Source organism: Hemiscyllium ocellatum, chromosome 14 (assembly GCF_020745735.1).
Source record: "Hemiscyllium ocellatum isolate sHemOce1 chromosome 14, sHemOce1.pat.X.cur, whole genome shotgun sequence".
NCBI classification, from domain to species: domain Eukaryota; kingdom Metazoa; phylum Chordata; class Chondrichthyes; order Orectolobiformes; family Hemiscylliidae; genus Hemiscyllium; species Hemiscyllium ocellatum.
The window spans coordinates 674,748-698,377 of NC_083414.1; the positions used below are offsets into that span (position 1 = coordinate 674,748).

Genomic DNA, 23,630 nt, shown 5'->3' on the forward strand with positions numbered 1-23,630 from the left:
TCCCTTTTCCTACTTGTGTTGTTAGTACCTACGTGCACCACGACCTGCTCCCCCTCCCCCTCAAGGATCCCGAAAATATGATCGGAGGCATCACAAACCCTGACACCTGAGAGACAACACACCAGCTGTGAGTCTCTCTCATTCCCACAGAACCTCCTATCTGTCCCCCTGACTATGAAGTCCCAATGACTAATGCTCTGCTCCTTTTCCCTTTTTCCTTTCTGAGCAACCAGGACAGACTCTGTGGCAGAGACCTGTGCCCCATCGCTTACCCCTAGTAGGTCGTCCCCCAACAGTATCCAAAACAGTATATCTGTTATTGAAGGGAATGGCCACAGGGGATCCCTGCACTGTCTGCCAGCTCCAGTTCCGTCCCCTGACTGTAACCCATCTACCTTTTTATTGTTCCCGAGTATCAGTGAAGATCCCATGGTGATATTCAAAGCTCACATATGGATTGCTACTGATTTCCAAGCTAAAATTTCACTCTCAACCAACAACTGAAAGAGAAAGAATAACTATTGTTTATCTTGTTAGAATCTTACTGTTATTCTCACCAATGGAAGGAGCACATTGGGGGGAAATCAAATCCCACTACTCTATGAACTGTAACAAATGTACAAATGTCTCATCCAATCACCAATAATCCAATTATCCAAAAAGAACAGCTTCTTCCCTGCTTTCTCAGACTTATGAATTAATCTCTCATATTAGAGTTGCTCTTTCTCTGTTGCTGCAATACAACAAAGAACAAAAAAAAATTTATAGCCCAGGAACAGGCCCCTTGGCCCTCCAAGCCTGAGCCGATCCAAATCCACTGTCTAATTCAAATCCAAATCACCCAATTCCTAAGCGTCTGTATCCCTCTGCTCCCCACCTACTCATGCATCTGTCCAGACACATCTTAAATGAATCTACTGTGCCTGCCTCTACTACCTCTGCTGGTAATAAATTCCAGGCATCTACCACCCTCAGTGAAGTATTTTCCACGTGTATCCCCCTTAAACTTTTCACTTCTCACCTTGAACGTATGACCTCTCGTTCTTATTAGATTACCTACAGTGTGGAAACAGGCCCTTCGGCCCAACAAGTCCACACTGACCCACCGAAGAGCAACCCACCCAGACCTATTACCCTACATTTACCCCTGCACCTAACACTACGGGCAATTTAGCATGGCCAATTCACCTAACCTGCACATTTTGGATTGTTGGAGGAAACCGGAGCACCCGGAGGAAACCCACGCAGACACAGGGAGAACGTGCAAACTCCACACAGACAGTTACCTGAGACAGGAATTGAACCCGGATCCCTGGTGTTGTGAGGCAGCAGTGCTAACCACTGAGCCACCATGCCACCCACTTGTTATTGAATCCCTCACCCTGGGAAAAAGCTTATCTCGATCCACCCGGTCTGTACCCTTCATGACTTTGCAGATCTCAATCGGGTCTCCCCTCAATCTCCTTTTTTCAAACGAAAACAACTCTAACCTACTCAACCTCTCTTTACAGCTAACACCTTCCATACCAGGCAACACCTTCATAAACCTTCTCTGCACCCTCTCCAAAGCGTCCACATCCTTTTGGTAATGTGGCGACCAGAACTGTACACAGTATTCCAAATGCAGCCGAACCAAAGTCTTGTAAAATTTTAACACGACCTGCTAGCTCTTATACTCGATACCCCATATATATGCCTTCTTGACCACTCTATCCACCTGTGCAGCAACCTTCAGGGTACAATGGACCTACACTCCCAGATCTCTCTGCTCATCAACTTTTCCCAAGGCTCTTCCATTTACAGTATAATTTGCTCTAGAATTAGATCTTCCAAAATGCATCACCTCACATTTGTCTGGATTGAACTGCATCTGCCACTTTTCCACCCAACTCTCCAATCTACCTATATTCTCCTGTATTCTTTGACAGTCCCCTATGCTTTCTGCTACTCCACCAATCTTTGTGTCATCTGCAAACTTGCTGGTCATACCAACAGTGCCCTCTTCCAGATCATTAATGTATATTACAAACAACAGTGGCCCCAGCACTGACCCCTGTGGAACACCAATGGTCACCTTTCCCCATTTCGAGAAACTCCCTTCAACTACTACTCTCTGTCTCCTGTTGCTCAACCAGTTCTTTATCCACCTAAGCTCGAACACCCTGCACACCATGTGACTTCACTTTCTCCATTAGTTTACCATGGGGAACCTTATCAAACACCTTACTAAAGTCCATGTATATGACATCAAGAGCCCTTCCTTCATTTAACAACGTGGTCATTTCCTCAAAGAACTCTATTAAGTTGGTATGGCACGATCCCCCCCCCGCACAAAACCATGTTGCCTATTACTGACAAGTCCATTCTTTTCCAAATATAAATAGATTTTATCCCTCAGTACTTTCTCCAGCAACGATTCCACCAGTGATGTCAGGCTCACTGGTCTGTAGTTACCTGGAATATCCCAACTACCCTTGTTGTACAGGGGGACAACATTAGCAACTCTCCAGTCCTCTGGCACTTCACCTATGCTTAAGGATGCCATAAAGATAACTGCCAGGGCCCCGGGTATTTCCTCTCTCATCTCCCTCAGCAACCTGGGATAGATCCGATCTGATCCTGGGGATTTGTCCACCTTAATATCCTTTAGCCTACCCAACGCATCCTCCCTCCTTATGTCAATGTGATAGAGTAAACAAACTTCTATCTCTAATCTCAACATTCATCATGTGCCTCTCCTCAGTGAACAATGATGCAAAGTGATCATTGAGAATTTCACCCATTTTCTGTTACGCTCACATCCAAATCATTTATGTAAATGACAAAAAATAGAGGACCCAGCACCAATCCTTGTGGTACTCCACTGGTCACAGGCCTCCAGTCTGAAAAACAACCTTCCACCAACACCCTCTGTCTTCTACCTTTGAGCCAGTTCGGTATCCAAATGGCTAGTTCTCCCTTTATTCTGCGAGACCTAACCTTGCACACCAGTCTCCCATGGGGAACCTTGTTGAACACCTTACTGAAGTCCATATAGATCACATCTACTGCTCTGCCCTCATCAATCTTCTTTGTTACTTCTTCAAAAAACTCAATCAAGTGTGGGAGACATGATTTTCCATGCACAAGGCCATGGAACTATCCCGAATCAGTCCTTGCCTTTCCAAATACATGTACATCCTGTCCCTCAGGATTCCCTCCAACAACTTGCCCACCACCAAGGTCAGGCTCACCGGTCTATAGTTCCCTGGCTTGTCTTTACCACCCTTCTTAAACAGTGGCACCACATTTGCCAACCTCCAGTCTTCCCCCACCTCACCTGTGACTATTGATGATACAAATATCTCAGCAAAAGGCCCAGCAGTCACTTCCCTAGCTTCCCAGAGTTCTCGGGTACACTTGATCAGGCCCTGGGAAATTATCCACCTTTACCCATTTCACTGTATCTTGGTACATGTGACAATAACAAATCTAATCAATTAGTCTCATTATTACTGTTAACTAGGACAGATATTTTCAGGTTTCTGAAAAATAATGGACTTAATAAAGACAAAATGTATTCTTACAGTAGGTTACAAACTCAAACAATATCCCCCTTTTACCCAAATATCCCCATACTGAGCCACAGGCAGAACAACGTGGTATAGCTCCACAGGCTGTATAGTTCTACATTATTGTTTGGGGGGGAAACCCGCAAGGAAGGAACACACAGCCCTGCCCCCTGCCCAAGGTGCAGGGAAAAGGATAGGTTGAATTATTTAATTTTGTGCAGACATGATCACTGTCTGTGTAGAGTTTTGGAAGATCTTTAGCCCAGATTTTAGACTCAGCTGGGAAACAGTTAGGAACTTTGGTATTTGAAACTCTCAAAATTCACAAATACTTCACTGAACAGAGAAAGAAAGTGAGGACTAGACTGAGTGAGGGAGAGACCTCCTTTCCTGGTAAATCTCCCCAGCAACTGCTGCATCTACCTGTTCACCAAAAAAAAACCATGCAGCACCTCTTCCAAGAGACTGTTACTCGATAATAGCAAAGACTCTTCAGGTTTCTTCAATTCAAAATTCCAACATTTTAAAACAGGTTAGCAAGGGACTCAGTGGTGAACATTGCTGCCTCAGTGCCAGGGACCTGGGCTCGATTCCACCCTCGAATGATGTGGAGTTTGCACATGCTCCATGTGTCTGCATGGGTTTCCTCCCACAGTCCAAAGAACTGGGATAGATGGTTGACCATGGAAAATTGCCCAGAGATTGCAGGTATGTGGATTAGCCATGGTTAATGCAGAGATATGGTAGGGATTGATTTGGGTGGAACGCTCTGCAGAGAATCAGTGTAGACTCAATGAGCTGAATGTCTTGATTTCACGATAGAGAGAATCTATGATTTGGTTAGGGGAGGTGATGGCCTAGCGGGGCCCGGGCCTGAATCCTGCCAATGCAGATGGTGGAATTTGAATTCAATAAATTCAAACTCAAGAGTATAATGATGACCATGAAACTATTTGCTGAATGTCAGGAAAACCCATCTGGTCTGGCCTACAAGTTACTCCAGACCCACAGCAACGTGGCTGAACAGAATTGAATTGAATTGAATTTTTTACCACATGCACCGAAAGCTTTGTCATGCAAACAATAAGTAAATAATAGATAAACAGCAGCAAAAATAAAAACACAGGTAAAAGCAAATGTTAAGAGTCTGAGTCCATGCTGACTTTTAAGTCACCCTCTTGGGGCAGCACAGTGGCTCAGTGGTTAGCACTGCTGCCTCTCAGCACCAGGATCCCAGGTTCGATTCCAGCCTTGGGTAACTGTGTGGAGTTTGCATGTTCTCCCTGTGTTTACGTGGATTTCCTCCGGGTGCTCCAGTTTCCTCCCACAGTCAGGTGAATTGGCTGTGCTAAATTGCCATAGTGTGAGGTACATCAGCCAGAGGGAAATGGGTCTGGATGGATTACTCTTTGGAGGGTCAGTGTGGACTTGTTGGGCTGAAGGGCCTGTTTCCACACAGTAGGCAATCTAATCTGTAGTGAATCTAATCTAAATTAGGGATAAGTTTTAGCTCTTATTTTCCAAAACATCAGTTGACTTTTATAAACAGCTGAGGTGACAGTGTCAACCCTTAACATAAAGACTGTATTCAACAGAGTGTGACATCAAGGAACCCAAGCAAAGCAAGAATCATTTGGAATCAGGGGCCAACTTTCCACTGGTTGGAGCCATACCTATAGTCGTGGTTGTTGGAGGTCAGTCATTTCAGCTCCAGGACATCTCTGCAGAAGTACCTCAGGGTTCCCATCTTCAGCTGCTTCATCAATGGCCTTCCCTCCATCATAATGTTAAACAAGGGGATGTCTGCTGATGATTACATGATGTTCAGCATCATTCAAAACCCCTCAGATACTGAAGCAGCCCATTTTCAAGTGCAACAAAACCTGAGCAATTTGCAGGCTTGGTGTGACAAGTGGCAAGCGACATTTATTCCACACAAATGCCAGGCAAAAACCATTGACCATAACAGACAATTTAACCACCACCCCTTGACATTCAATGATGTTACTATCACTGAATGCCTCACTATCAACGTCCTTAGGTGTACCATTGACCAGAAACTCAACTCACCATATAAATACAGTGGCTACAACAGTGGGTCAGAGGCTAGGAATACTGCATTGAGTAACTCACCTCCTGACTCCCCAGAACCTGTTTACCATCTACAAGGCATAGGTCAGGAGTGTAAGGGAATACTGCCCAAAGCTCTGGATGGGTGCACCTCCACAAGTATCCATGCCCTTCATCACTGATACTCAAGAGCAGCAGTGTGTATTATCTACAAAATGCACCACAAATATTCACCAGAAATTCCTTCCTTAGGGCATTGTGCATCTACCTTTAGCACATGACTGCAGTAATTCAAGATAATGGCTCACCACCATCTTCTCAAGGGCAACTAGGGACAGGCAATAAATATTCCATGTCTTTGTAACAGTGCCTGAAAACTGGCTGCCACAGTCACTTGTATGACTCTACACTACGGAAGTACATAATTAGCTGTGACTGCATAAAGGCTCTAGTGATGGTACCAGCTGCAGAAGAAACAACTGTTGTACAAAAAGAGCTCAACTAAATTGGCAGATGGTACAGATGACCCAGAAACTATTCCTTAAGACCCTGTGACCTTTTCTTCCAAAAATAAGCTTGTCAGTGTTGTTGATGCAAACGAACATCAGCTTGGAATAATTCCTAGGAGATTTTGTTTACTCTTTCCAAAATACATGGCTACACAGAGCTGGGCAAAAGTACCCCAACATTCAGGAGTCTGAAGCTGTGATTTGCCTGGACTAGTGTGGAGTCACCTGTAATGATTGGGATTGGAACACAAACAGAAATTATTTATTTGTGATTCTAAAATACATGGATTCTTTAGCCATCATCACAGAGGCGGGGAGGGAGGTCTGCTCTCAGTCGAGCATCATTCCAGATTCACCAATGACTAATCTACCTTCTTTATTTTTAGCTACTTAAATCATGACATTGAATAACTAATCTATTGGGCCATAGTCGCACAGAGAGATGATATGAAAATATAGAGACTCGCACACAGAGACCAGTCACCGAGAATTTCAACTACCATTAGGACAAAAAAAGTCTCTTGCTCATATTTTTAAAAAATTCAGTCATCATTCTGCAGGTGGTGAAGTGTTTCAAATTCAGAATTCTCATAACAGGAGGCCTAAATATTGTAGAAAATGTTTCTTTTTATATAGAGATATTGGCTGCAAGGTCAGGTCACACACTGGAAGTTTTGGGGAAGTCATTCACCTCCTGACTTCTCAGAGTCAGTCCACAACCTAGAGACAAAAAGTCAGAAGGTGATAAAATACCCTTGATTTTAGCAGACAATTGCATCTTCAACTGCTCACAGCCAACGCCATCAGGACAATCACCTTAAACACTCAGACCCGCCAACCCCTTCTGCTTGGTTCCAGAAAAGAGGTTGGTAAATACTATTTAATTTTCCCATTAATTACTCTCCTTTTCAACAAACTGACGCTATGCTCAGTGACTCTGCCTCTAAATATATGTAGATAAAAACTTCACCTCTGCCATTAAACTGTGAGAAATTACTAGCACCTAGGCATGTGACCTTACATCACTTCCTGATGCTGTTGTAAACTCTCTTTATTTAAAGAATTGCATTAACCCTTTCCCCTACCTTCACCATCAGTGAGGTCACTGCAGTGTGTACTCTGTCTCAAACAGGTGTTGTTTCCAGTAAGGAAAGGTAATGACACTCAGAGCATCTCCCAGAAACACACGAAAATTCATTTGATTTTTATGATCTTTAAGACCAGAATTGGATTTGATACAATTGTTCGAAATAGCATCAACTTATCCATCAAGCTGCATCACTCTATGGGATTGAATATGTTAATGATAAGGCATACGGCAGGAGAAGAAAAGGAAGCAAATCCTACTCCTCAGATCTGAGTGCATCTCACATGCTCAAAGATTTGGTACTTGAGAATCAGTCTATTCAATCACATGGAAACTCATGGTAGCATCTCGAGTTAAAAGATTGACCTCATCCTCAAATCAAAGGACAACAGACAAAAGCATCGACAAGATGCATTGCAGAAATTTACCAAAGATCCTCAGACAGCACCGTTGAAACCCATGACCACTTCCGTCTCAGAGTGTAAGAGCAGCAAATATGTGGAACACCACCCTCTGCAAGTTCATAACCGAGCCATTCACCATCCTGACTTGGAAACATGCCACCATTCCTTTACTGTCAATGGGTCAAATTCTAGAAATTCCCTCCCCCAAGGGCATTGTGGATCTATCTAGAGCTTGTTGACTGCAGCAGTTCAAGAAGGCAGCTCACCACCAACTTCTCAAAGGGGGGGGCAACTAGGGACATGCATAAATGCTGGCCCAGCCAGTGATGCCCTCTTCCTATGAAGGAATATTAATGCACTTCAGCCAATAATCTTTTCACTACCTGTGAATGTCCACAAGTAGGATTTTCAATTTATTTTTGACAAATTCCATTGAGATTTTCCATACCTCATGGTTTGTCAATAGTTTCAATCATGTTTCACTTTTGAGAATTTGTTAGGGCACAATCAGAAACTGCAAATGTGTCTGATGGCAGAACAGTCTTTGCATTTCAAAGGAATTTGTGTAAAAAGGGAACTGCAAAATCATACTTCAATAGCAGCTTTCCCAATCTCAGGACATTGCAGAACACCGCACAGCCAAAGAAGTGACAAATATTCAGAGATTGATAGATTCTTGATGTCACGAGGAATTAAGGGCTACGGGGAGAATGCGGGTAAGTGGAGTTGAAATGCCCATCAGCCATGATTGAATGGCGGAGTGGACTCGATGGGCCAAATGGCCTTACTTCCACTCCAATATCTTATGGTCTTATGGTCTTATAAATACTGACCCTCTGACAGTGCAGCACCCCCTCAGCACTGACCCTTTGACAGTGCAGCACTCCCTCAGCGCTGACCCTCCGACAGTGCAGCACTCCCTCAGTACTAACCCTCCAACAGTGCGGCACTCCCTCAGCGCTGACCCTCTGACTGCGCGGCACTCCCTCAGCACTGACCGTCCGACAGTGCAGCACTCCATCAGCGCTGACCCTCCGACAGTGCAGCACTCCCTCAGCACTGACCCTCCAACCGTGCAGCGCTTCCTCAGCACTGACCCTCTGACAGTGCCCACTCTCTCAGTTCTGACCCTCCGACAGTGCGGCACTCCCTCAGCACTGACCCTCCAACAGTGCGGCACTCCCACAGCACTGACCCTCTCAACTGACTCCATGATTAGTGTTGACCCACAGACCACACACGGCACAGTCCATTTGATGTTAGTTGCAATTGTTGAGTGGGAAATATTAAGGTGTTATGTAAATGCAACTCTTTCTTCTTCCTTTTCAGTACTTGAGGCCATTTCTGAAAGTGAAACTGGTCACAGTAGTCAACTTTGTGCTCATAACTAATAACTGCCAGCAACTCCCTTTGAAAAGCTAAATTTAGCTCCACCAGGATCATAGCATAAAGACCAAAACATATCTCCACTTTACAAACATTCCCAATTCTCTACTTTTGTTCTTGTTCCTCAGATTAGAAAACTTTGGATAAACTGTGGTCACTGCTAATATGCTAACTGACAAATTTAGAAAAGCTCAACCATTTTCAAAAGACAGAAGTAAAATTTTTATTCGATTGTCCCATCACCCTACAATCAGTGACGAAGCGGACTTAGTTGTTATCTCATACTCACAGAGTTCTCTAGCACAGCTATTTTTCCTGCAGTCAGCAAACGCTGGATATATCATTGGAGCTCATGTCCTAGTCAACAGAACAGGCTGGATTATTCCCAGATTCAACATGAAACCTCCCTCGGCTATTACCGATTTTAAACTTAGCCTGCTGGTCGCCGTGAGAACATGCAGGTCACTGAAAGTCTTTTTTAGAGAGCTGGGAGAGACACCATCTTATCCCACCAGGTGGGGCCATGTGATAAAAATGTACACAAACAGTCCAGCCCATTTATTTATCAATTTTAAACAAGGAATTGATGAGGAGGTTAAACTGTTTCAAAGGTTAACCATAGGGATAACAACTACAGATTAATACTTAACCTGAAAATAAAGGAACACCATATAGTCAGTTGTATCACTAAGTTTCCTTGCTCCCCATATTCTAGCTATCCATGTGCAAAGAAATAAATGTATTTTGCATGAAAATAGCTCAAGGCTTGTAAAAGTTTCTTATTTTAAAAACTTATTTAAATCGTTGGGTATATTCATCATACAATAAGTGGGCAGTCAATCAATCACAAAGACAACTCTCAACTCGTGACTGTACACAAAGGATTGTCTGAATTACTGGATAATCAAAGGCCATTCTGTGAAAGATTCTGTGATAGTACAACTGAAACTGTCCACACCAATCTCATTGTCTAATGCATTTCAAGTGCTTCTTTCCAAATACCATCCAAGATCTGATTGAGTTACTGTCTCAACTTCAAATGTAGAACATCAAAGAAATAAACTTTTTATAACATATTCTAACATTCTGGCCCACTGAGTTTCTGTCTCCAATTATCAGTTTACAAAACATTGGAAAACCAACTCTCATTATTTATCTTTCCAAAATAGCAATTTTACAAACTTCAACATCTGTTCATAACAATTTGCATTCACAGAAGTCTCTAAATGTGTCAAGAACAGTCCATGCTGATAAATAAGCAGGCATGAATAACGATAATTAAAAACCTGGACAGAGGGAAGGACAAGTGCAGGAGAAAAGCAGAGTTTGTTGGGAGGACCCATGCTGATGTTAGTGATGAGATAAGGAAATACAGTACATAAAAGTGCTCATCAGATAAAGAGAGAGCTTGGAGTGCAGAGTTTGATCCTGGAGAGGTTGGGGGGAGTGACATTTAAACACAACAATTAATGTTCAAAATAGGGATCTAGGAGTGTGTGTTCAACAAGATGAGGTGGATATTCTAACCATACCAAATGCTGCTCAGCATCACTAAACTTGTGCTACACTAGCTCCCGATTTATTATTATTATTATTGTTGTGGAATTTGCAAACGTCCAAAGCTTCCCTTCCCACCAAAGGAAGTCAGAGGCCTTTAAAGTTCAGAATCAGGCCAAGGAATCAAAAAGTGTAAGTTGAGAAAGTGAATTAAACACAGGAGAAATCATCACAATCAGCAATCTAAACTGGAAGAGTTTAATCCCATGAGGTTTTTCCATCGCTTTCCACATATTTAGTACTTGTAACATCTGAGCGATTAATTAAAGAATGGATGGTCCTGATGATAAAGCAGGTCAGTGGCCTAGGAAGAGGGTAAAAACACCAAAAGTAATATCAGTAGACAAGAAGATTGGTAGCTAATGTCTATTTTTAAATTTCTTTCTATCAGGTAAATTTAGTCAAATAAAGAGGTATGGAAGGGTTGCTTGGTTAAGAATCTGCCAGTTTAAAGGTTTGCTTTTGCTCATTATTTATTTTTGCAAAATACTCCAATTCATCAGCTCCGTTCGCTTACAATAAAGGAGCTCCTGTTTCTAGTGAAAACAACAGCTCAATTTATGGTTTTATCTCAATGAAATAAGTAAATCAAATCTTAGCCTACTAATTACTTATGTCATAGAGATGTACAGCATGGAAACAGACCCTTCGGTCCAACCCGTCCATGCCAACCAGATATCCCACCCCAATCTAGTCCCACCTGCCAGCACCCGGCCCATATCCCTCCAAACCCTTCCTATTCATATATCCATCCAAATGCCTGTTAAATATTGCAATTGTACCAGCCTCCACCACATCCTCTGGCAGCTCATTCCATACACATACCATCCTCTGTGTGAAAAATTTGCCTCTTAGGTCCCTTTTATATCTTTCCCCTCTCACCCTAAACCTATGCCCTCTCGTTCTGGACTCACCCACCCCAGGGAAAAGACTTTGCCTATTTATCCTATGCATGCCCCTCATAATTTTGTAAATCTCTAATACCACCCCTCAGCCCCCGACGCTCCAGAAAAAACAGCTCCAGCCTGTGCAGCCTCTCCCTGGGCTTTTGAAATATAATGGAAAAATTCACTAATGTTTTAAATACAAAAACTTTACAATTAACCATCAAATTTAGATAATGCATATTGTAGAAGTATGTAAAGGAATGAAAGGGTTAAGACTGGGGAGTGTCTTCCAGCGCTATGTTAATGTCATAGAGAAGAAACAGCTTCAGATCCGAGAGGATGTTGCCAGGACTCAAGGGTCTGAGTTATAAGGAGAGGTTGGACAAATTGGATTTTTCCCTTTACAGCGTAGGAGATTGAGGGGGGGACCTTATAGAGGTGTGTAAGATCACAGGATGCATGGATAGGATGAATGCACTCAGTCTTTTCTCAGGGTTGGTGAATCGAGGACTACAGAGCATCAGCATTAACCTAAAGTTAGAAGGGAAAGAATAATAGGGAACCTGAGGGGCAACGTTTTTTACACTGAGGATGGTTCGCATATGGAATGAGCTGCCAGTGGATAGGAAAGATTTAGAAGTATATGGGCCAAGTGCAGGAAAATGGGATTAGCTTTTATGGACATTTTGGTCGGCATGGACCAGTTTGGGACAAAGAGCCTGTCTCCGTGCAGCAGGACTCTACAGGTGAGACACTAACCGCCTTTAGTTTCTGTAACAATGTCCATCATATTAATGTAACATAAGTTAATACTAATTAAGTTAATCATTAACTTTTATTGCACGATAACAACTATCTACATCGTATTTAAAACAAGATCCATGTGTCAGACAAGTAAGTGATTTTCCTCTCTCATAGTAATTCATTTAATTAGAGGATTCCAACAACAAACCTACCAGAGAGTCGGAGGATTTCAAGATGGTGGTGACAGAGTCAGCAGCTTTTGGCTCATGAGCCCGGGCTCAGCTGCTCCTGGATACTATGGAGACAGCACCCTGAATTGCAGTCAGCTGCATCCACACCTTCTCACATAATTTTCAATTAACATTACAGTTTGTGGTCTTTCCTCGGTTTTCCACAAGTACAGCAATTTTTGAGCCCAGGCTCCAGTGTGGACACATTGAGATTAGGCCCCATGCAACTACAAGCCCATGGCCAGTTCTGTCTCAGGCATGGTACTCACAGAGGCTGCAGCATCATCGGTGTAGGAGCCCAGAGACAGGACTCTGGCAGCCAACGACCAGCAGCAGCGCCTGGAGGAGGGGGAACAGGAGGGATAAGACCAGGACCATGGCTGCAGCTCAGTTACAGAGGTTGGGGTAGCACGGCAGTGGGGGAGGCAGATCTGTAACCGAATCCCCGGAGCCCATTACTGAGACCCTAGCCAATAGCAAACAGCAATTGGATCAGCAGCGGAGGGTAAGAAGAAAAAGAGAGAACGGTGAACTCTATTGCAGTAAAATCTTACACTATATTCAGTGTTTCAAGATGATGCTACAACATGGCGACACTTTTGTGTAAAACACAAAAAACACTTTTCATGATTTTTATAAATATGTGACACTTAGTCTAAACCTAAATCTAGGATTCATTTTCCAACACACAGAGGCAAAAAGCACATATTCTATTTCACTGCAGCACCTCGCCAGCAGCTCTGTGGAGATCTGATGGGTTTTTCCAACATATTTTAGGAATCCTGCTCATGCAGTCAGTCAGTCAGCTGCAGGAAGAGCTGAATGGCTGAGAACCCTTCAGAAGAAAGTCTTACAGCAAGATTTAACAAAACCAAATCTACAGTCATGATCTCCAACACTAGGTCACAATCGACTGTTTGGTCGCAGAGTCTCTGACAGTTGATTTAACTGGACACCTGTCTGTTTTCCCTCCTTGATTGTCACATTGCTGCAGGACATTTCGCTTCCAGAAGTTGTGCAGCTGGAGAAGAGGAAAATGGGCTTTGCAGCTTGGTGCGTCGTGTTTCAGTTTGGTCTCAATTGACTGTGATTACAGGATGCAGACATTTTGGTAGCAACGAATAAGGGATATGCTAAGAACTGAAGTGTGAAGCCATGACATTACAATACTGTTCAATGTAGCGAGCTATTCAGCCCATCACGCCATCTGGGCTCTGTGCAAGCGCAGGTCAGCTAGTTCTGCTGCTCTGCCTGCTCCCTGGAGATTTTAATTTCACTTTTTCAGATGCTTATCTCAGAATAGTGCAGAGTAAAGAAGAATTATAAGAAACACTGCCATGCCCCACATGCAAAATCTGAACAACGCAAATGATTGGAGGATCCTGGAAACAAAGCATGACCACACAGTGCCCTTCTGTGCCTCCATACTTCAAAGTTAAAAATTACACAGCACCAGTTTATAGTCCAATAGTTTATTTGGAAGTACAAGCTTTCAGAACGCTGCTCCTTTATCAGGTAGCTAGTGGGGCAGAATCATTGGACACAGAATTTATAGCAAAAGATCAACGTGTCATACACTGATGCGATGTATTGAACAAACCTAGATTGCTATGAATTCTTTAATCACTTAGAATGGAGATGCAGGATTTGATCCATTAATATGTAAATCTCAGAACTTCTTTCAAGTCACGTTCCTGAGGTAGCTTAAGGTTATATTAAAAAAAGGAGCATCTTAGCTCAGACAATGCAGGAAATGTGTGAGGTTAGAATCCGTCTGTTTTCCTGTAGTTTTGGAATAGTGCATTTAATTCTGGTCTCTCTTGTATAAGAAGGATGTTGTGAAACTTGAAAGGGTTCAGAAAAGATTTACAAAGATGTTGCCAGGGTCGGAGGATTTGAGCTATAGGGAGGGGCTGAACAGGCTGGGGCGGTTTTCTGGGCACATCTCTGACTGAGGGGTGACCTTATAGAGGTTTATAAAATCATGAGGGGAATGGATAGGGTAAATAAACAAGGTCTTTTCCCTGGGAAATCCAGAACTACAGGGCATAGGTTTAGGGTGAGAAGGAAAAAATTTAAAAGGGACCTAAGGGGCAACATTTTCACACAGAGGGTGGTACGTGTATGGAATGAGCTGCCAGAGGAAATGGTGGAGGTTAGTACAATTACAACAGCTAAAAGGCCTCTGGATAGGTATATGAATAGGAAGGGTTTAGAGGGATATGGGCTTAATGCTGGTAAATGGGACTAGATTAGGTTAAGATATCTGGTCGGCTTGGACCGAAGGGTCTATTTCCGTGCTGTACATCTCTATGACTAGATAGGGTAGGCACAGAGAGAATGTTCTCAATGGGGAATGTGTCCAAAATCAGGGGTCATAGAGTCTGAGGATACTGGGTGGACCATTTAAGATGGAATGAGAAGATATTCCTTCACTCAAAGAGTGATGAGCCTGTGGAGTTCATTGGCACAGGAATAGTTGATACATGTATTCAACAGACGACTAGACACAGCACTTGGGGTGAATGGTATCAAAGGTTATGGGGAGAAAGCAGGATTAGGCTATTGAGTTGAATGATCAGCAAAATGGCCTCCTCCTGCTCCTATCCTTTATGTTTTTTTGTTTCTATATTAATGGAGAGAGAGCAAGGTAACGTTTTGAGAAGGATGACGAGTCATCTAGACTTGAAACATTAGCTTGCCCACTCTCAATGGATGCTGCCTGACCCACTCTGATTTCCAGCGTTTGTTGTTTTCAGTACAGATTCCAGCATCTGCAGTAATTTGTTCCTCCATCATATTAACATCAGTTGTACACAGTTGGGATAAACTACTTCACTCAGGTTTTGGATGTGCTAGTGGAAGGGCTAACCTGATATCACTCCAGTCCTGCCTCCCGGTATATCCACCATTGAGTTAGACCCCACCCCCTGAGAAAAAGAACAGGAAATGACTCCACCACAGGAAATGACATCACCAACCCAAAGATATAAATAGAAAGCAGGAATTATCAGCAGTGCTTCGCCTGGAGGCCCACTGAAGATATTACCTAGTAGGGTAACGAAACGTCTGGAAATGAATCTTCAAGCTCTGAACTGCTTCTTAGGGACAGGATTTATTCATATTTGGAGAAGAATGGACTTAGCAGGGACTTAGCAGCCAGTGTGGCTTTGTGCGGGGAGGCCTTGTCTCACAAATTTAATTGCGTTTAATGAGGAAGTGACAAAGATGATTGATGAGGGTAAGGCAGTGGATGTTGTTCTCATGGACTTCACTAAAGCATCTGACAAGGTCCTTCATGGTAACCTGGTCCAGAAGATTGATTCACATGGGATCCACAGTGAGTTGGTAAGTTGGACACAAGATTGGCTTGTCCACAGCAGACAGAGAGTAGATGGTTAAGAGGCATTTAAACTGACACACAAACAGACAGGGAATAGGATATGGACTATGTGCAGGCAGATAGATTAGTTTAGAATAGCATTACGGTCAGTACTGACATGGTGGGCTGATGAGTCTCCTCCTGTGCTGTACTGTTGTACATTCTATGTGACCATTGCCATTAGAAACTGTTCAGTGTTTCCTGTTCCTCTGTATGGATCATCATGTCACACATTGAATAAACTCAGCTCCTGACAAACATTCTTACCGCAAACTAACAGTATCTCTCTGTCACCACCTTGTCTTTGTTTCACTGATACAGAATCAGATGTCCTCTCCTTTGCACTTCCTGTTTCCTCAGGATTTCATACCCAATTGTTCTTCCTTGTTTTGAAATCATGATTAATTGCGTGAATCTGACCCTCCCTTAATTTCCAATAGTGCTAAATTAACCCATGACTAACCCCATACTTAAATGTCATTCTTGATTATAAGCAGCATTTTCACAAGTCCAATTACCTGGTTTTCTGACGATGTTTTAAATAGTATTTGTATCCCAGGTTTTCCAAACTAGCTGCACACTTTCCACAATGCCAGGTAAATAAAACCAAAGTAATTGCATCAGGTGTTTAAACCACAGGCTGCTGCAGAGTAACTTGGTAATGCGAGAATTAGTGTCCACAACCTGCTAGAGTACAAGTTTTGATTGAGCTCAATATAGTACTGAGTCACACAACAGGGTATTAGTCCAGATTAACACAGCTTGGACAAAAAATGTAACAAAAGAGGAAAAGGCTTGGGGAGGGAATTCCAAAGCTTGGGGCCCAGGCGGCACAGCCTCGGGAATGTTCAACAGGCCAAGACTGAAGGAGCACAAAGAACTCGGAAGGTTGGGGAGGAAGCGAGATGAGAGATGGATTTGAAAATGGAGAATTGTGTTCATTGCTTAATGGGGTACAAGTGTAGATCGACAGAACTAATGAATTAAAGATAAACAGACCACAGATAACTTGAGTTATGTGATAGTGAGATCACTTTCCCATCTTCCTCTTGAAGGAAATTCCTTCAATCTCCTGAATTGATTGAAGAACAGGGTCAGGAATTCGCAGTTTACATAACATCAGCTAGAAATGGCTTCTGGTAACAACCAGTGAGAATAAAATGTCAGTCTCACTGATTGATGGAAAACTAACAAACACATTATAATCTCATCGCAGTTATCGCCCAAGCTATTAACTTATTGTATTTTCCATAAACATTCATGTTAATGTTACAAAAGTAGGTATTTCATTTTAAGGCTTTTAGAGATTAACTTTTAGCAATATTAGTTGATTATTTAAGGTTAGTAGCTCGGGTGCTGCTTGTGGGTTTGTTTGCCGAGTTGGGAAGTTGATTTGCAGACTTTTTGTCCCCTGTCTCTGTAACATCATCAGGGCTTTGGAGCCTCCTGTGAAGCGCTGCTGTACTGTGACTTCGGAATTTATTTGGTTCCATTCCTGCTGCTTCCAGTTGCCAGTTCTGATTGTTCGATGTAGTGGCCGGTATATTGGGTCCAGGTCTATGTGCTTATTAATAGACTCCATGGATGAGTGCCATGCTTCTAGGATTTTTCTGGCAGTCCTCGGTTTGATTTGTCCAATGATCGTTGTATTGTCCCAGTTGAAGTTGTGGTCCCTGTCATGTGTGTGTGTGGCTACTAGAGACAGCTGGTCACGGCGTTTAGTAGCTAGTTGGTGTTCGTGGATGAGGATTGCTAGTTGTCTAACTGTTTGTCCTATACAGTGTTTCGTGCAGGCTTTGCATGCAATCCTGTAAATTACATTAGTCTTGTATCATAGGACAAGCTAAACGTTGCTATCATTTCTATCTCTACCACCTCCCCTGGCAGCTACCAGGCACCTACCACCCTATGTAAAACCCATGCCTCGCATATCTCCTTCAAACTTTCCCCCTAATTCATCCTAAACATATACTACCCTAGTATTTGTCATTTCCACCCTGGGAAAGAGACTCCAACTATCCGTGCCTCTCAGAATGTCATGTATTTCTATCAGGTCACCCGTTAGCTTTCGACACTCTCGCAAAAACAATCAAAGTTTGTCTAACACCTCCTTAAAAGTAATATATTCCAATCCAGGCAACCTCCTAGTGAACCCGACCTTAAATTGAAAGTAGGGCTCTGACTGTAAAGTGCTGTCTGAGGCTGTGACAAGGACACAGGGAAAACAGGTTTAACCGAGTCTGACTGCAAGAATGAAACATTTCCAAACTGCACAGAGAAACATTCCACCTTTGAATCAAACAATGCACAGCAGCATTTCTCTCAATGCTCTTCCTCCTCCTCCACCCTCTTCTGCATTCCACAAATCTTTCACAATTCTATCTTCATACGTTGTCCCACTATTCTAGCCAGTGCAGGAACATAGCGTGTGTTCTTCCCTTTCCACTGACATAAGCAAACTAGATTCGGGATTAGTGGTGCTGGAAGAGCACAGCAGTTCAGGCAGCATCCAAGGAGCAGTAAAATCGGCGTTTTGGGCAAAAGCCCTTCTTCAGGAATAAGCAAAGCAGGAACCACCAATAATCAAAACAGAACAAAAGAATAATCAAAACAGATAATGCTTGAGAAAGTCAGCAGGTCTGACACCATTTGTGGAGATTGAAACAACTTCTCTTCTTTAGAGCTAAGTCATCAATTCAGCTTCAGCCCTAATCTCAGCTCCTTCTACAGGACCCAGACTGGTCCTCAGTTCCTTGGTCCCTCCCCAGATCCACTTGGACGGTCCCTCTCTTCCCTGGCCAACAATGTACTTATAAAAACCGAGTCACCACTGCTTTAAGAAGGGGAAATTGCCTGACTAATTTATCAGTGCTTCTTGAGGATATAAACTAGTCAGGTATTTAACAAGCAATGGCAGATAGAGAAGATATTTTCTACTCAGCAATGTTATTATATAACTCTAAAACAGGTGGAACTTGAACCCGCGCCTCCTGGCCCAAAGACAGGGATTCTATTACTATGCCACAAGAGTCTTGCAGACTTGGATTTCCACAAGACTTTTGATAAGGTGCAACACAAAGCATAAGACAAGGGCTGATGGAGTTGGGAGGTCTCGTATCAGGACTGATAGAGCGCTTGCTAATGGACCAAAAGCAAACTATGAGTACAAATATATTCACCTTTGCGCTAGTGATACAAAGCTAGGTGGGCATGTCAGCTGTGAGGGGGTCACCAAGAGCTTACAGAGATATCGACAGGTAACATGAATGTGTAACAAATTGGCAGATGGAATATTAAATGGAAAGAGTGAGATTATTCACTTTGTAATTGACACTAAAGCATTCTTTCTTTATTAAAAAAAATCATGAAGCTTGTAAATATTAATATTCAGAGGGACTTCTCCATACATGCATTTGGAAAGACAGGGTTTGATTTGTGGCACGGTGGCCCAGTGATTAGCACTGCTACCTCACAGCACCAGGGACCCAGGTTCGATTCCAGCCTCGGGAGACTGTCTGTGTGGAGTTTGCACATTCGCCTTGTGTCTGCGTGGATTTCCTCCCACAATCCAAAGATGTACCAGTCAGGAGAATTGGCCATGCTAAATTGCTCACAGTGTTAGGTGCATTAGTCAGAGGGAATTGGGTCAGGGTGGGTTACTCTTCAGAGGGTCAGTGTGGACTTGTTGGGCCAAATGGCCTGTTTCCACACTGTAGGGAACCTAATCAGATCATGCTTCACAAATTTCTTAGAGCTCTTTGATGAAGTAAGCATGAATGTTGATGAGGGTATGGCAGTAGATGTAATCTGTGTGGATTCCAGTCAGACCTTTGTTAATATTCCACATGGTAGGCTGCTTTTGAAGATCACATGGAATCCAGGGAGACCGGACAAATTAGATAAATATTTGGTAGGAAGCAGAGGGTAATAGTGGAAGGATGCATTTCAGACTGGAGACCTGTGACTAGTGGAGTGCCTCGGATCAGTGCTGGGCCCATTGCTGTTTGTTATTGTTATCACTGATTTGGATGGTAATGTACAAGGAATGATTAGTAAATTTGCTGATGACACTAACATAGGCTATATATGGACAGTGAGGAAAATTATCAGAAATTGCAGCAGGACATTGATCAGCTGGGGAAGTAGGCCGAGAAACAGCAATGGAGTTTAATACAGATAAGTGTGAGGTTTTGCATTTTGAAAAGTAAAATCAAATTAGGAGCTTCATGGTGAATGGTAGGGTTTTAAAGAATGTAGTGGGACACGTGGATCTTGGAGTTCAGGTGCATGGTTCTCTCAAAGTGGAGTCACAGGTAGAGAGGGCAGTGAAAGCAGCTTTTGGCACACTGGCCTTCATCAGTCAGGGCATTGAGTATAGAAGTTGGGAATATAAGAGTTATGTTGCAGCTGTACAGGACATTGGTGAGGCCACACTTGGAGTATTGCATTCAGATTTGGTCACCTTGCTATAGGAAGGATGTTATTAAACTGGAAAAGAATGCAGAAGACATTTACAAGAATATTGCCAGGACTCAAGGGTCTGAGTTAAACGGAGAGGTTGGACAAGTTAGGATTTTTTTCTTTAGAGTACAAGAGACTGAGGGGGGGGATCATATACAAGTAGACAAGACCATGAGAGGCATGGATAAGATGAATGCACTCAGTCTTTTTCCAGGGTTGGGGAATCAAGGACTAGAGACCAGCAGTTTAAGATGAGAGGGGAAAGAATAAAGGGAACCAGAGGGTGGTACACATATGGAATGAGCTGCCAGCAGAAGTGGTTGAGGCAGGTACATTAACAACATTCGAAAGGCATTTGGATAAATACACGGATAGGAAAGGAACAGAAGGATATGAGCCAAGTGCAGGTGAATGGGGTTAACGTGGATGGACATTTTGGTTGGCATGGACCAGTTTGGGCTGAAGGGCCTGGCTCCATGTTGTGGGACTCTATGACTCTATGTGCAAGGAATACAAAGTTCACATACAGATACAGTGAGAAATTAGAAAGGCAAAATAAAAACTAAAAGAACTGTGGATGCTGTAAATCAGAAACAAAAACAGAACTCAGGAATGGGTCAGTTGACCCAAAACATTAACTCTAACTTCTCTCCATTGATAGTGCCAGATCTGCTGAGTTTCGCCAGCAATTTCTTATTTTGTTTATTATTAGAAAGATAAATGGCATATTGGCCAATTATCACAAGAGGATTTGATCTCCATATTTAACAATATCCTTGAATTGGAGGCAATGCAGTGAAGGTTCAGTAGAGTGGTCTACAGAAGATTCAGTAGAGGGGTTTACCCTATGATAACATGCAAAGTAAACCGGGCCGATATTCTCTAGAGTTAAGATAAGTGAATGGTGATCTCAGTGAAACAAAGATTCTGAAAAGTATTCATCTGTGGATGCTGGAAATCTGAAAAACAAAGTTCTGGAGAAACTCAGCAGGTCTAACAGCATCTTGTGGAAAGAGAGTACAGTCATCTCGTATTCAAAGCATTAGCTTTATTTCTCTCAGCACAAATGCTGCCAGAGGCACGGAGTTTCTGAAGGGGTTTTCAGGGTTGACGTGGGGAGGTTGTTTTGACTGAGCTGGGGAACTTAGGACATGGGGCACAGTCTCAGCATAAAGGGTGATTATTTCAGATGAACTTAAGGAGAAATGTCTTCACTCAAAGGGTGGCATTTGGAATTATCTGACCCAGAGCATTGTAGGTGCTCCGTATTCTTTATCCAAGGACAAATATCTAAGAATTGGTACAAAGGTTCATCAGACTAATCCCTGGGTTGACAGGAATGTTGAATGAGGAGAGGATAAAGAAACTGGGCCAGTATTTTCTAGAGTTTAGTTGAAAAATGTGGTGCTGGAAAAACACAGCAGGCCAGGCAGCATCCGAGGAGCAGGAGAATCGACGTTTTGGGCATAAGCCCTTCTTCAGGAATGAGGCTGGTGTGCCAAGTGGGCTGAGATAAAGGAGGAGGGGCGCTGGGAATACAATAGGTGGAAGGAGGTGAGGGTGAGGGTGAGGGTGATAGGCCGGAGAGGGGGTGGGGCAGAGAGGTCGGGAAGAAGATTGCAGGTCAAGAGGGCGATGCTGAGTCTGAGCGTTGGGACTGAGATAAGGTGGGGGGGTGGGGGGAAGGGGAAATGAGGAAGCTGGAGAAATCTACATTCATCCCGTGTGGTTGGAGGGTTCCTAGGCGGAAGATGAGGCGCTCTTCCTCCAGACGTCGTGTGATCAGGGTCTGGTGATGGAGGAGGCCAAGGACCTGCTTGTCCTTGGTGGAGTGGGAGGGGGAGTTAAAGTGTTCAACCACGGGGTGGTTGGGTTGGTTGGTGCGGGTGTCCCAGAGGTGTCCCTGAAACATTCCGTAAGTAGACGGCCCGTCTCTCCACTGCATCTTCTCCACTTTCCGCACCTCCACCCTTGAACCCCACCCCTCCAATCACCACCAGGACAGAACCCCACTGGTCCTCACCTTCCACCCCACCAACCTCCATCATTTCCGCCACCTCCAAACAGACCCCACCACCAGGGATATATTTCCCTCCCCACCCCTATCAGCATTCCGGAGAGACCACTCCCTCCACGACTCCCTCGTCAAGTCCACACACTCCACCAACCCAACCTCCACTCCCGGCACCTTCCCCTGCAACCGCAAGAAGTGCAAAACTTGCACCCACACCTCCCTCCAAGGCCCCAATGGATCCTTCCTTATCCATCGCAAATTCACCTGCCCCTCCATACACATCATTTACTGTATCCGTTGCACCCGATGTGATCTCCTCTACATTGGGGAGACAGGCCGCCTTGCGGAACATTTCAGGGAACACCTCTGGGACACCCGGACCAAACAACCCAACTGCCCCGTGGCTGAACACTTTAACTCCCCCTCCCACTCCACCAAGGACATGCAGATCCTTGGCCTCCTCCATAACCAGACCCTGATCACACGACGTCTGGAGGAAGAGCGCCTCATCTTCCGCCTAGGAACCGTCCAACCACACGGGATAGATGTAGATTTCTCCAGCTTCCTCATTTCCCCTCCCCCCACCTTATCTCAGTCCCAACCCCCGGATTCAGCACCGCCCTCTTGACCTGCAATCTTCTTCCCGACCTCTCCGCCTCCACCCCCTCTCTGGCCTATCACCTTCACCCTCACCTCCTTCCACCTATCGTATTCCCTCCCCCCCTACCCTTTATCTCAGCCCGCTTGGCACACCAGCCTCATTCCTGAAGAAGGGCTTATGCCTGAAACGTCGATTCTCCTGCTCCTCGGATGCTGCCTGGCCTGCTGTGTTTTTCCAGCACCACATTTTTCAACTCTGGTCTCCAGCATCTGCAGTCCTCACTTTCTCTAGAGTTTAGAAGAATGAGCTGATCTGGTTGACATCTATGAAATTCTTAAATGGGCATGAGGGGTGAATGCAGTTGGAAGCTTTCCCTGACTGGTGACTCAAGAATCAAGGCATGTAAACTCAAGATACACTTAAGATTGAGGTGAGGAATTTCTTCATTCAGATGGTGGTGGATCTTTGGAATTCTCTACCCCAGTTGGCTGTGGGGGATCAGTCTTTTGGCAGGTTTGAGACAGAAAACAATAGATTGCTGGAGATTAATGACATCAAGAGATATAGAGATAACACAGGAAAATTGGCATTAAGGTGGATGATCTGCCATGATCTAGAATTCAGTGGTTAGCACTGCTGCCTTACAGTGCCAGCAACCCAGGTTTGATTCCAGCCTTGGGCAACTGTCTTTGTGGAGTTTGCTCATTTTCCCTGTGCCTGAGGAGGAGTCGTCTCGGTGCTCCGGTT

The 23,630-nt window shown here is 43.8% G+C and overlaps 1 protein-coding gene across 3 annotated transcripts in view; it reads right to left on the reverse strand.

Moving 5' to 3' along the window:
* LOC132822201 (6-phosphofructo-2-kinase/fructose-2,6-bisphosphatase 4-like) overlaps positions 1–23,630 on the reverse strand; it is a 173,316-nt gene that overhangs the window by 113,405 nt on the left and 36,281 nt on the right. The window contains exon 1 of one of the 3 annotated variants that reach the window (XM_060835274.1): positions 9,297–9,386. The exons of the other annotated variants lie outside the window; for them this stretch is intronic. The gene's annotated coding sequence lies outside the window, so the exon portion shown is untranslated. Of the gene's footprint in view, positions 1–9,296; positions 9,387–23,630 lie in introns of those variants that run through there. 3 annotated transcript variants of the gene reach the window in all.